This window comes from Ovis aries, chromosome 20, assembly GCF_016772045.2.
Source record: "Ovis aries strain OAR_USU_Benz2616 breed Rambouillet chromosome 20, ARS-UI_Ramb_v3.0, whole genome shotgun sequence".
Classification (NCBI taxonomy): domain Eukaryota; kingdom Metazoa; phylum Chordata; class Mammalia; order Artiodactyla; family Bovidae; genus Ovis; species Ovis aries.
This window is the reverse complement of record NC_056073.1, coordinates 35,917,923-35,931,533: the sequence shown is the minus strand read 5'-3', so window position 1 is coordinate 35,931,533 and position 13,611 is coordinate 35,917,923. Positions and strand designations below refer to the sequence as shown.

The 13,611-nt window shown below is 43.2% G+C and overlaps 1 protein-coding gene across 2 annotated transcripts in view; it reads left to right on the top strand.

Annotated features, from left to right (window-relative positions):
* LOC132658268 (uncharacterized) overlaps window positions 1-13,611 on the top strand; it is a 92,319-nt gene extending 78,708 nt beyond the window's left edge. For both annotated transcript variants that reach the window (XR_009597653.1, XM_060403464.1), the window contains one exon: window positions 1-13,611. This exon is cut by the window's left edge. The gene's annotated coding sequence lies outside the window, so the exon portion shown is untranslated.

The window sequence follows — 13,611 nt, the reverse complement described above, 5'->3', positions numbered from 1 at the left end:
CAGCCTCATGGCACACGCATGGCGATGCCTCTGGCCTCAGGCCCTTTATCTTGCAAATAGAAATTTATTGGTCATAGATTACTATATCAGACCCCACGGACTAAAGCCTGCCAAGCTCCTCTGTCCATGGAATTCTCCAGGCAAGAATACTGGAGTGGGCTGCCAATCCCTTCTCCAGGGGATCTCCCTGACCCAGGGATTGAACCAGGTCTCTTGCATTGCAAGCGGATTCTTTACCGTATGAGGCACCAGGGAAGCCCTACCACATCATATGTAGTCCATTATACAGATGTAGATTTGTAGATTTCACAGTGTTCACTTTAAGCTCTTTTTATACCTTAATTGAATTCTCTCGATCAGAGTTTCTCAGTTTTGGCACTGTGACATTTGGGATGGGTAATTCTTTGTGATGGGGGAAGACTGTCCTGTGCCTTGTAAAATGTTTTGCAGCTTTCTGAGGCCTCTACCAGCTAGATGTTCAAGGCATCTATTCCTTCCAGTTGTCACAAACAAAAGATGTCCCCAGATACTGTCAAATGTCCCCTGGGGGCCAAAATTTCCTCCATTTGAGAACTGCAGAGCTAGACCAATGCTGTCCTAAAGAAATATGATGCAAGACCTAAGTGGGAGCCTCAGAAGTAATCTTCAGTTTTCTAACAGCTACAAGAAGAAGCTAGCAAAAAAAATTGTAATATTTTTCACTTAACCCAATATCTTGAGAGTCCGTTGGACTGCAGGAAGATCAAACCAGTTGATCCTAAAGGAAATCAGTCCTGAATAATCATTAGCAGGACCTAATGCTCTTGCTGAAGCTCCAATACATTGGACCTGATGCAAAGAACTGACTCATTGGAAAAGACTCTGGTGCTGGGAAAGGTTGAAAGCAGGAGGAGAAGGGGACGACAGAGGATGAGATGATTGGATGGCATCACCGACTCAATGGATATGAATTTGAGCAAGCTCCAGGAGTTGGTGATGGACAGGGAAGCCTGGTGTGCTATAGTCCTTGGGGTCACAAAGAGTCAGATGCAACTGAGTGACTGAACTGAATATATCCAAAATATTATCATTTTAAAAGGTAAGAATACAAAATATTATTCATGAGGTACTTGCCACAGTATTTGTTCCCAATACTAAATTTTTGAAATCTGGTGTATAACTTACACTACAGGACATCTCCATGTAACTGAGCTTTCAAGGGCTTGGTAGTTACCTGTGGCTATTGGCGATCCTGCTGGATAGCCCAGGTCTAGACGGCTGTTAAGAACTTTGTGTTTGTCTCTCCAAAATTCATGTGTGGAAACCTACTCCCCAGTGGATGGTACTAGGAGGTAGGTTTGGTTCATATAAGGTCATGAGGATGGAGGCCACCCCCCAACCCCCATGGTGGGTTAGTGTCCTTACAGGAAGAGACTCCAGTTTGTTCCTCAGCCACGTGAGGATACAGCAGGAAGACCACTGTTTGCAAACCAGGAAGAGGGTCCCCAACAGACACCAGTTTTGCCAAAGTAACCCTTAAATCTTAGATTTCAGGCAGCAGAACTGTGAGAAAGAAATGTTGTTTAAGCTACAGAGTCTGTGGTACTCTGTGTTAGCAGCCTGAGCGGACCAGCGACTTTGCTTTTTTCCACTGTCTCCTGCAAAATGATGCCTGCTTTGCTTGTTGACAGCCTGATGCCATGGTTCTCTGTCTCTCTAGTTAGAGTGTAAGTACTGGAAAGGCAGGGACCATAACTTATGCTCACAGCAGTAAATCTATTGCCTGGCACAGTGCTTGGCACAAAATCAGCACCAGTTGTTGAATGATTATGAGTACACACCTGTACTCTCTATGAGCTGTGTCTTCTTTCCATGGTGTTGGAAAAGGCAGATAGAACACTGACAATTCTGCTTAGTCACTTCATGCCAATTTTGTGTGGGTATGTTTGTACCTGAAGAACTACCCAATGAGAAGTAAAGACACGAACTTCTTTGATTTATCAAAAAACTTATATTCGGGGATGGGGGGTTGTGAAATGGGTAAAGGAGATCAGCCATATTGGATGGAAACTAACTTCTTGGGGGTGAGCATGCTGTAGTGATATAGAAGTAGAAATATAAGGCTGTACACATGAGTGTTACACGTATTATAAACCAGTGTTACCTCAATAAGTTTAAATATTATATTCACAATATGTTTACTCTTAAATACAAGCATGAAACAGTAAACATCATTATTACTAAGTTATCACAATGTTGGGTTAATTAGAATTCTCTACCACACATTCTGGAGGAATAGTAAATTGTAATTTTGCTGTTTTGTTTCACCATATTAGCTTTCTGGGGTTTTGTTGATTCGTCTGTTTTTTGGCTACACAGCATATAGGATCTTAGTTCCCCAACCAGGGATCAAACCAGTACCCCTGCAGTGGAAACGCTTAGTCTTAACCACTGGACTGCCAGGGAAGTCATCATATTGGGTTTTTGGATGAATGCATCCTATTCTAACACTGGTTAATAGAACTGTGTGCAACAAAGAGCATGAAAGAAACCTCAGTGATGGCCATTCTTTCCTATAAAGACCCTTTTTTTCCATTTGCAATTACCACTTAGAGAATTAAAACTGGTCTCAGAATAACATTTGCATATGTATGAGGTAGCATGGCTGGGTCTGTTTTTCCATTGGTAAGAATGATCTCTTCTTTGTATTTCCCTTTGTGTTGCTTCATCCCTGAGTCTTCTTGCCTGACAACCATCTCCAAAAATACTGATGAAGCAATGATTGAGAAACCCCGAGAGCAAATGATTTTCCTTTAATTCTTTCATTCGGAAGCAGAGAGTTTTGGAAATGTTCTATCACTGTCTCCTTTCCAAATCTGTAAGATCATCAGAAAAATCCTTTGGGGGTGGGCAGCTTTTTAAAAAAATGAAAGGGACAGAGAATATATAAAAGGGAAATGATGAAAAAAATTAAGAGGATGACATTTCCAAACAGGAAATAAAAAGCAATATGGAGGTGTGTCAGGCAGTTGACTAGTAAACATGTTATTTTTCTTGAAAAAGAAGTCTTAAAGAATTCCACCCTCAGAGATTATATTTCACTGGGTCTGGTGTGGGTCCCGATCATTGCACGTTTTTAAGCCTCATGGGTGATTTTGATAATCAACAATAGTTAAGAATCAATGGTTTAATTTCCTATATGAATTAAAAGAGAGGAAATATGATAGGAAGATATATCCTAAAATCCTTTGTTTGTCTCTTGTGAGCCCATCTCTGGGCTAAGTGAAGTCTTGTCCAGTAGTGAGTCCTAGACATAAGTGAGGATTAATGAGAAATATTTTGAGCTAAAAGTGAAGACAGCTAGGTTTAATTTTGTTTTTCACAGTCTGTCTTTAACCAAGTCATTTATTCTTGCAATCAGTTTTTCTACCTGCAAAATGGATTTTATAAGCAATTACTGTACATTTGTTGACAATGTGGTTTGAAATGTATTTAGGCTTCGGAAAGTACCTTAGTCAAAACTGTTATGATTATCCATTGGTATATGAAACAAAAGATCCGACTTCTTAGTATCCACCCCCACCCCAATCCCCCGGCAAAAAAAAAAGTTTTCTTGCTACTATTTCTTTTTTGGTCATGCCTTGTGGCATGGGGGATCTTAGTTCCCCAACCAGGGATCAAACTCGTGCCTCCTGCAGTGGAAGCTCAGAGGCTTAACCACTGGACAGCCAGAGAAGTCTGTTGCCACTTCATTCACTGGTAGAAGATCCTTTTTGTTGTTCCCATGAGAAATCATCCTAAGATTCAGTCTTAGAATGGAGATACAAACACAGTAAGATCACAGATACATAAGAGATAGGCACAGATACATATGGTTTCTCTGATCTCAAGCAAAATCTTAACACAAAATTAGTTGCATAAAATGATCTCTTTATTGTTTTATAGTATATTTTCAAATATATGGGTTTTTTACTTGTTTGGATAATATTTCATATTTAATGCATAAAAATGTAAAGCATTCTTTGGTTAATATTTTCTAAATGATAGGGCTAATTTCAATGAGACATAAAAGAAAACTGTAGTTAATAACCAAGTATGAAAACATGGCTAGTTAGAATTAATTTGCATATGTAAACTTAATTAATGTTTATTTTATTCAAACTGAGGCATTTGCATAAAATTTGAAGGGCATTTCTTTTATGGCTTGTTTTCATTTTGTTAAAGCTCTGATACTTTATAAATATCGCAATGGCTCCAAGCAGTTATTATTCGGAGATAACAGGGTGTTATAATGATAGCTCAAAATTTGTGGTGAATTTAATTTCGTGGATAGCCAGTATTATATACTCCATCAAGTGTGTTTAGAATCTATCTTCAGAGAAGATAGAAGCAGCACATACTTACCTATCAATGTAAAATCTCAGTGATCTAGAAAGATGGAAGGTGGTCTCATCCAGCAATGGGCTGCTTTGCCAAGAGGCTCTTTCTTTGATTGGTTTACCGCTCATGGGAAGAGGCACATGTGTGGGAACCATCTCAGATGGAAGCCAGCACCATATGCCTCTTGTAAAATACCACCCTCAGAGGCAGAGGAGAAGAGCTCTTTCTTCCCATCTCCATCCCATTTCCTGCAGCTTCTGTGAAGTCACAGAATTTGGGGAAACAGTGACGCTTCCTGGCTTCCCCCTCTCACCATCTGGGAATCAGAATGAGAGGCCTGGCCTGCCACCACCACTTTCATCTGCCACATTCTGGGAAGTTCATCACCCATAGGATGATTCTAGCCGCTGCAAGTCACCCTCATCCAGGGGAAAGGGAAAGACTAGGATGTGAGTCCTCCCGGAAACCTCCTCCTGGCCGCGCCTAAGGGCCACCACATCCTGAGCAGAAAGGCCTTAGGCTGACTCCCAAGGCCGCCAGTAACTGGGCCTGGCCCTGCCAGCTTCTCTCCTCAGCCAAACTGGCCTCGGGGATCCCTGAACAGACTCCTCCCCGCCCTTGTCTTTGTGAAGATTGTTGCTCTTCCCTGTTAGCCTTCCAGGGGGCAGCCCAAGTCCTAAACCTCAGACAAGTCTTTCCCAGTTCCTCCAGCTCACACTACAGCTCCTCCCTTTTAACCTTACAATTTTATCTGTAACAAGTAATTTAGAATCTAATTACATGGTAGGATGTATTGTCCTTTGACTGCTTCATGGTTAATTTTAGTTCCCCCACTTAAATTGTAAGCTCCTTAGGATAACTTTTGTGACTAATGTCTCTTTGCTAAACTTTCACTTTCCTTTCTTCCGGGAACCATCAGAGTGCTAAGTCCATAATAGGTGTTCAATAATTCATAGCATCTTAGACTCGGGACTTTTAAATCCAGATAATAGATGGCAAATAAACTCTGCTATATTAGAGAAATAACCACTTCCATAATGCTGGGTTCCTTTCTTTTTTCCTTCCCTTGTTACCGCCTCCAGTCTTTCTTCTTCCTCCCTCTTTCCCTCGCTTCCACATTTATGCTCAATTGAAATCTCTCCACTCTTATTAGTTTATTCATTCAACCAAGATTTTTGAGCCCCTTCTGGGAGGTAGACCTTGCTAGGTTCTGAAGATATAAGGGTGACTATGACCTGGCTCAGTCTTTCAGTTCAGTTCAGTCGCTCAGTCGTGTCCGACTCTTTGTGACCCCATGAATCGCAGCACACCAGGCCTCCCTGTCCATCACCAACTCCCGGGGTTCACTCACACTCACATCCATTGCGTCAGTGATGCCATCCAGCCATCTCATCCTCTGTCGTCCCCTTCTCCTCCTGCCCCCAATCCCTCCCAGCATCAGAGTCTTTTCCAATGAGTCAACTCTTCGCATCAGGTGGCCAAAGTACTGGAGTTTCAGCTTTAGCATCATTACCTCCAAAAAAATCCCAGGGTTGATCTCCTTCAGAATGGACTGGTTGGATCTCCTTGCAGTCCAAGGGACTCTAGAGTCTTCTCCAACACCACAGTTCAAAAGCATCAATTCTTTGGAGCTCAGCTTTCTTCACAGTCCAACTCTCACATCCATACATGACCACTGGAAAACCATAGCCTTGACTAGACGGACCTTTGTTGGCAAAGTAATGTCCCTGCTTTTGAATATGCTATCTAGGTTGGTCATAACTTTCCTTCCAAGGAGTAAGCGTCTTTTAATTTCATGGCCTCAGTCACTCTCTGCAGTGATTTTGGAGCCCAAGAAAATAAAGTCTGACACTGTTTCCATTGTTTCCCCATCTATTTGCTGTGAAGTAACGGGACCAGATGTCATGATCTTCGTTTTTTGAATGTTGAGTTTTAAGCCAGCATTTTCACTCTCCTTTTTCACCTTCATCAAGAGTCTCTTTAGTTCCTCTTCACTTTCTGCCATAAGGATGGTGTCATCTGCATATCTGACATTATTGATATTTCTCCCAGCAATCTTGATTCCAGCTTGTGCTTTATCCAGCCCAGGATTTCACATGATGTACTCTTCATATAAGTTAAATAAGCAGGGTGACAATATACAGCCTTGACATACTCCTTTCCCAATTTGGAACCAGTCCATTGTTCCATGTCCAGTTCTAACTGTTGCTTCTTGACCTGCACACAGGTTTCTCAGGAGGCAGGTAAGCTGGTCTGGTATTCCCATCTCTTTAATAATTTGCCACAGTTTGTTGTGATCCACACAGTCAAAGGCTTTAGCATAGTCTATTAAGCAGATGTTTTTCTGGAATTTTTGCTTCTGGGAGTTTTGCTTTATCAATGATCCAACGGATGCTGGCAATTTGATCTCTGGTTCGTCTTTTTCTAAATCCAGTTTGTACATCTGGAAGTTCTTGGTTCACGTACTGTTGAAGCCTCACTTGGAGGATTTTGAGCATGGCCTTGCTAGCATGTGAAGTGAGCACAATTGTATGGTAGTTTGGATATTCTTTGGCATTGCCCTTCTTTGGGATTGGAATGAGAAATGACCTTTTCCAGTCCCATGGTCACTGCTGAGTGTTCCTAATTTGCTGGCATACTGAGTGAAGCACTTTAACAGCTGATCTTTTAGAATTTGCTTTGTTCATAGTGATGTTTCTTAAGGCCCACTTGACTTCGCAATCCAGGATGTCTGGCTCTACATGAGTGATCACACCATCATGGTTATCTGGGTCATGAAGGTCTTTTTGTACAGTTCTTCTGTGTATTCTTGCCACCTCTTCTTAATATCTTGTGCTTCTGTTAGGTCCATACTGTTTCTGTCCTTCATTGTGCCCGTCTTTGCATGAAATGTTCCCTTGGTATCTCTGATTCTCCTGAAGAGATCTCTAGTCTTTCCCATTCTATTGTTTGCCTCTATTTCTTTGCATTGTTCACTGAGGAAGGCTGTCTTATTTCACCTTCCTATTTTGTGGAACTCAGCATTCAGATGGGTTTATGTTTCCTTTTCTCCTTTGCCTTTTTTTTCTCTTCTTTTCTCAGCTATTTGTAAGACCACCTCTGACAACCATTTTGCCTTTCTTTTTCTTGGGGATGGTTTTGATCACTGCCTCCTGTACAATGTCACAAACCTCCACCCATAATTCTTCAGATACTCTATCAGATCTAATCCCTTGAATTTATTTGTTACTTCCACTGTATAATCGTAAGGGATTTTATTTAGGTCATACCTGAATGAGTATGGTTTCCCAACTTTCTTCAATTTAAGTCTCAATTTTACAGTAAGTTCATGATATGAGCCATTGTCAGCTCCTTGTCTTGTTTTTGCTGACTGTATAGAGCTTCTCCACCTTTGGCTGCAAAGAATATAATCAGTCTGATTTTGGTATTGACCATCTGGTGATACCCATGTGAGTTGTCTCTTGTGTTGTTGAAAGAGGATATTTGCTATGACCAGTGTGTTCTCTTGGCAAAACTCTATTAGCTTTTGCCCTACTTCATTTTGTACTCCAAGGCCAAACTTGCCTGTTACTCCAGGTATCTCTTGACTTCCTACTTCTGCATTCCAGTCCACGATCCAGTCCAGTCCTACAATGAAAAGGACATCTGTTCTTGGGTGTTAGTTCTAGAAGGTCTTGTAGGTCTTCATAGAACTGTTCAGCTTCAGCTTCTTTGGCGTTAGTGGTTGGGGCATAGCCTTGGATTACTGGGATATTAAATGGTTTGCCTTGGAAACGAACTGAGATCATTCTGTCATTTTTGAGATTGCACCCAAGTACTGCATTTCGGATCCTTTGTTGACTATGAGGGCCACTCCATTTCTTCTAAGGGATTCTTGGCCATAGTAGTAGATATAATGGTCATCTGAATTAAATTTGCCCATTCCCGTCCATTTTAGTTCACTGATTCATAAAATGTCAACGTTCAGTCTTACCATCTCCTGTTTTACCACTTCCAATTTACCTTGATTCATGGACCTAACATTCCAGGTTCCTATGCTCTTTACAGCATCAGACTTTACTTTCACCACCAGACACATCCACAACTGGGTGTAGTTTCTGCTTTGGCTCCGCCTCTTCATTCCTTCTGGAACTATTTCTCCACTCTTCTATGGAAGCATATTGGGCACCTACTGACCCGGGGAGTTCATCTTTTGGTGTCATATCTTTTTGCCTTTTCATACTGTTCATGGGGTTCCCAAGGCAAGAATGCTGAAGTGGTTTGCCATTCACTTCTCCAATGGACCACGTTTTGTCAGAACTCTCCACTATGGCCCATCTGTCTTGCGTGGCCCTGCACAGCATGCCTCATAGTTTCATTGAGTTAGACAAGGCTGTGATCCATGTGATCACTTTGGTTAGTTTTCTATGATTGTGGTTCTCATTCTGTCTTCCTCTGATGGAGAAGGATAAAAGGCTTGTGGAAGCTTCCTGATGGGAAGGACCAGCTGGGAGGAAAACTGGGGCTTGCTCTGGTGTGCAAGGCCATGCTCAGTAAATTTTTAATCCAATTTTCTGCTAGTGAGTAGGGCTGTGTTCCCTCCCTGTAGTTTGGCCAAACTGTGGCAGGGCTAATGGAGAAAGCGCCTCTGGGAGGACTTATGCCAGCATGCCACACCTCCCAGGATGGCCCACGCCTCCACCAGAGACTCCTGGACACTTCCAGGCAAGTCTAGCTCAGTCTCTTGTGGGATCGCTCCTCATTTCTCCTGTGTCCTAGAGCCCACAAGATTTTGTTTGTGTGCTCCATGAGTCTGTTTCCCCAGTCCTGTAGAAGTTCTGTAATCAAATCCCACTGGCCTCCAAAGTCAAATTCCCTGGGGGTTCTCAGCCCCTTTGCCAGATCCCCAGGTTGGAAGATCTGTTGTGGGCCCTAGAACTTTTGCAACAGTTTGAGAACTTCTTTGGTATAATAGTTCTCCAGTTTGTGGGGCATCTGCTCAGCAGCTCTATAGTGGGGCTGATGGTGACATCCTCCAAGAGGACTTTTACCGCACACCATGCCTTCCAGGACTGCTGCTGTCTTGAGAACCCCCATGGCAGGCCACTGTTGACCCATGCCTCCACAGGAGACCCTCAACCAGTAACCAGCAGGTCTGGCTCAGTCTCTTGTGAGGGTCACTGCTCCTTTCCCTGGGTCTTGGTACATACAAGGTTTTGTTTGTGCCTTCTGAGCATCTCTGGTGGTATGAGACCACCATCCTGTTACAGCTTCCCCTTTGCCCTTGGACAGGGGGCATCTTTTTTTGGTGGGATCCAACATTCTCCTGGTGATGGATGTTCAACAGCAAGTTGTGATTTTGGTGCTCTTGTAGGAAATAAGTGCAGATCCTTCTACTCCACAATCTTACTTATACATGGGAGAAGACAAAAAGAGCTTTGTATGTCATAGCCACACTCTCCCATTAAAAAAAAAATGAGGGTAAGCAGTGTAGCAAAAGATTTTTGCATCCTTTTCTTGACAGTAGTGGCAATCTGGTAAATGTTGTTTTGTCACCAACTTCTGGAATCTTCTAACACATTTTCTCCCTTCCTGGGTTGTCATAAGGATTAGAGGCCATGTATGAAAACTATCTGCCTGTGTAGTAATGACCATTAAGAGTAAAATAAGTTTAGTATTGTTGACGGCTTGCTGCTGCTGCTGCTGCTAAGTCACTACCATTACTATTGGATACTATGAGGTATTAGCAGAGATGGATGCTATTTGAAGCTATTTTTCATATTATCACTTTTAATTTTCACAGAAGCTCAGTGTCCTACTATTATGGCTGATTTATAACTGAGAAACTGAGATTCTGAACATTGAGGAGGGTCATTCAGTCACTACATGGCAAAACTGGTATTCAAAACTGTGCAGTCTCGGTGCTAGAGCCCAGCCCTCTGGCTTTTGCTGCTATTGTCTGTAGGGCCAGAAGACCATTCACAATTGAAACTGTCTTAGAAAATTCAGCACACTTGGTCTTGGTAGTTTCCAGTGGGTGGGCTCAGCAGAGGCCTTCTCTGGTGGCTCAGCTGGTAAAGAGTCCATCTGCCAATGTAGGAGATGCAGGAGACTCAAATTTGATCCTTGGGTCAGAAAGATGCCCTGGAGAAGGGCATGACCACCAACTCCAGTGTTCTTGCCTGGGAAATCCCACTGACAGAGGAGCCTGGCGGGCTACAGTCCATGGGGTCACAAAGAGTGAAAGGTGGCTGAGTGCGCACACGTGCACAGGCTCCACAGAGGGGACAGGGGGTCGTGTGTGAACATGTCACAGGGGCAGAGTGGGCATGAAGAGGAGAGCCACTGGGCTCACACATCTGTCATGAAACCCAGCCATCTTGCTCTCATTCACCCACGGCTACCACCACACTACCTCACTCACATTCTCCTGGGACACATTTGAGCTCCCTGAGAATGCTTTTGCTCTTCCACCCCACTGGTCTCTTATCAAATGTCCCAATTTCACTTTCATGACTTTTATTTTAATTTTTTTCAATTGGAGGATCATTACTTACAATGTTGTGTTGGTTTCTGCCATACAGCAATATGAATTAGCCATAAGTATACATATATATCCCCTCCCTCATGCGCCTCTCTCACCCTCCCATCCCACACCTCTAGGTTGTCACAGATCACCAGGTTGAGCTCCTTGTGTTATACAGCAGCTTCCCACTGGCTATCTGTTTTACATATGGCAGTGTGTATGTACCAATGCTGCTCTCTCAATGTGTCCCACCCTCTCCTTCCCTGGCTGTGTCCACGTGTATGTTTTCCTTGTCTGTGTCTCTATTCCTGCCTTTGCATGGCTTTTAGAAACCAGGGTTCCTTTCTCATTTTCTAGTTTGGCCATCTTTACAGCCTTCACACAGCAGGATGGGTCTTTTGCCTTTCCCCTCCACCTTTTCAATTTCAACCAGTAACAGAGATAGATTCATTAGATGATAAAAGCTAGCAGCAGGTTATTCCCAAACATCATTGTTTAAAGTAAAAATCTCACTATCCATAGGGGATTGATTCCAGATTCCAAAATCTGAGGATGCTCAATCTCCTTATAGAAAATGGTGTAGTATTTGTGTAGAGTTACACATATCCTCCCTTACTGTGCATGCTAAGTCACTTCAGTCGTGCCCAAATCTTTGCAACCCTATGGACTAGTAGCCAGCAGGCTCCTCTGTCCATGGGATTCTTCAGGCCTGAATACTGGAGTGGGTTGCCATGCCCTCCTCCAGGGGACCTTCCTGACCCAGGGATCAAACCCAAATCTCTTAGTCTTCTGCACTGGCTGGCAGGTTCTTTACTACTAGCACCACCTGGGTACACACCAAATACATGGTAGATGCTATGTAAATACAATGTAAATAACTTTTAGCACACTGCAGATTCAAGCTTTGCTGTTTGGGAATCTTTCTGGAATTTTTTATTTTGCACATTTTCTGTCCAAGGTTGGTTGAATGTTGGGATGGGGATGCAGAACCCAGGGATACAAGGGAGCAACTGTACTCTTTTGTTTTAGTAAAACCCCAGCTTCAGGGTACCATTGAGGACTTGGTGGCCAGAACAGAGGAAAAGAAACTCAGGGGCTTCTGGGAGGTAGAGTGTAGGATGAGCGGTTAGGTGAAGCTGAGGAGGCAGGTGGGGTGGAAGAGAGAAGAGTATTTGGCTTCTCTCTCGCTCTTCTCCCTCCACCCCTCACCTTTATCTGTTCTGATGTCATAGACTCTGCCCTTGCCCAGCAGGGTGAGATAAGGACAGCCAGCAAGCAGAGGTTGGTGAGCCAGAGGGGCCTGGCAGCTGCTCTGGATCTGCTTTTGTGCAGGAGACAGATAAAAGCTGGCCCAGTGCATTGCGCCTGTCTGCATTTTTTTTTTTTAACCACAATTCAAATGTCCCATTTTAACTTATAGAAATTAAGTGCAGAATGACTATAGAAAAATCAGGATACTTTAATCCAGACAGCACTTTTTCTGATCTCTTTTTGTTCCATCCAAATAATAGAATCTGTGGTCATCTCAGCTGCCAACTCGTCATTTGTGGTTTTATGCTAACTTCAGATTTGAGGGATAATCTTAGATTTAGATTGCCCTGGGTGCATGAATATAACGGACTCCAGTAACTCCTTTACTCCTAGGCCAGGCCAGAAACAGAAAGTAGAATACAATCTATCAAAATAAAAAAAGCAAGGCAAGACAAATTTTGAGAAACAGCATTTTAATTTTTCCAGCTGAATGTATTCACAGCCCAGTTTCTTTTCTTTTTCTTCTCCCTCCCTCCCTCCACCCCTGCTTGCCTTTTTGCCAACCTCCTCAGAGAAGGCAATGGCAACCCACTCCAGTACTCTTGCCTGAAAAATCCCATGGACAGAGGAGCCTGGTAGGCTGCAGTCCATGGGGTCGCTAAGAGTCGGGCATGACTGAGCGACTTCACTTTCACTTTTCACTTTCATGCATTAGAGAAGGAAATGGCAACCCACGCCAGTGTTCTTGCCTGGAGAATCCCAGGGACAGAGAAGCCTGGTGGGCTGCTGTCTATGGGGTCGCACAGAGTCGGACACGACTGAAGCGACTTAGCAGCAGCAGCAGTAGAGAAATGAGTGGTCTCTGGCAGATTGAATATTATAACTGCTAACAGTGAACTCTGAAGGGGGAGTTGGCCCAGAATGTCATACAGCTGAAGAATAACTCCATGGGGGACTAGATAATATGAGGACAGAGGAATCCTGAAGACATCATGGGAATTGTGTTCAGGTAACCTTGAATCATAGCAGTTTGCAGAGAGTAACTGAAGTTGCTGACTGCCTTTCATGTGGAAAGGGAAAAGGTATCCAGTGACTCACAAGGTTCACTCATTCCTTGGCAGCCACTGGGCAGCATTTTGGGGGACAGGACACCTCGGGACTGAAATTTTGGGGATTCCACATCTTGATTGTGCTAGGTGCCAAAACTAGAGCTTGCCTTCTTTTTAAGGAATCATAGTCCCAGCCTCACCCTCTTTCCCCAAGAGCCTTCCGGCTCTTGGTTTGCCAAGTCAATGTGTAGAACCATGTCCTGTGAATGTGAAGATGGTGAGAGAAATCAACAGGGGACCTGAATTCTAAGCCATAAGCCCAAAGGAAACGGTCTTCCCATAAGTAAACACCATGTTTGTCATCAGAAACAGATCAACCACAAGCCTATACTTTGCTTCTTAAGTAATGGCAGGTGACCTAAAAAAAAAAAAAAAAAAAGATAATAA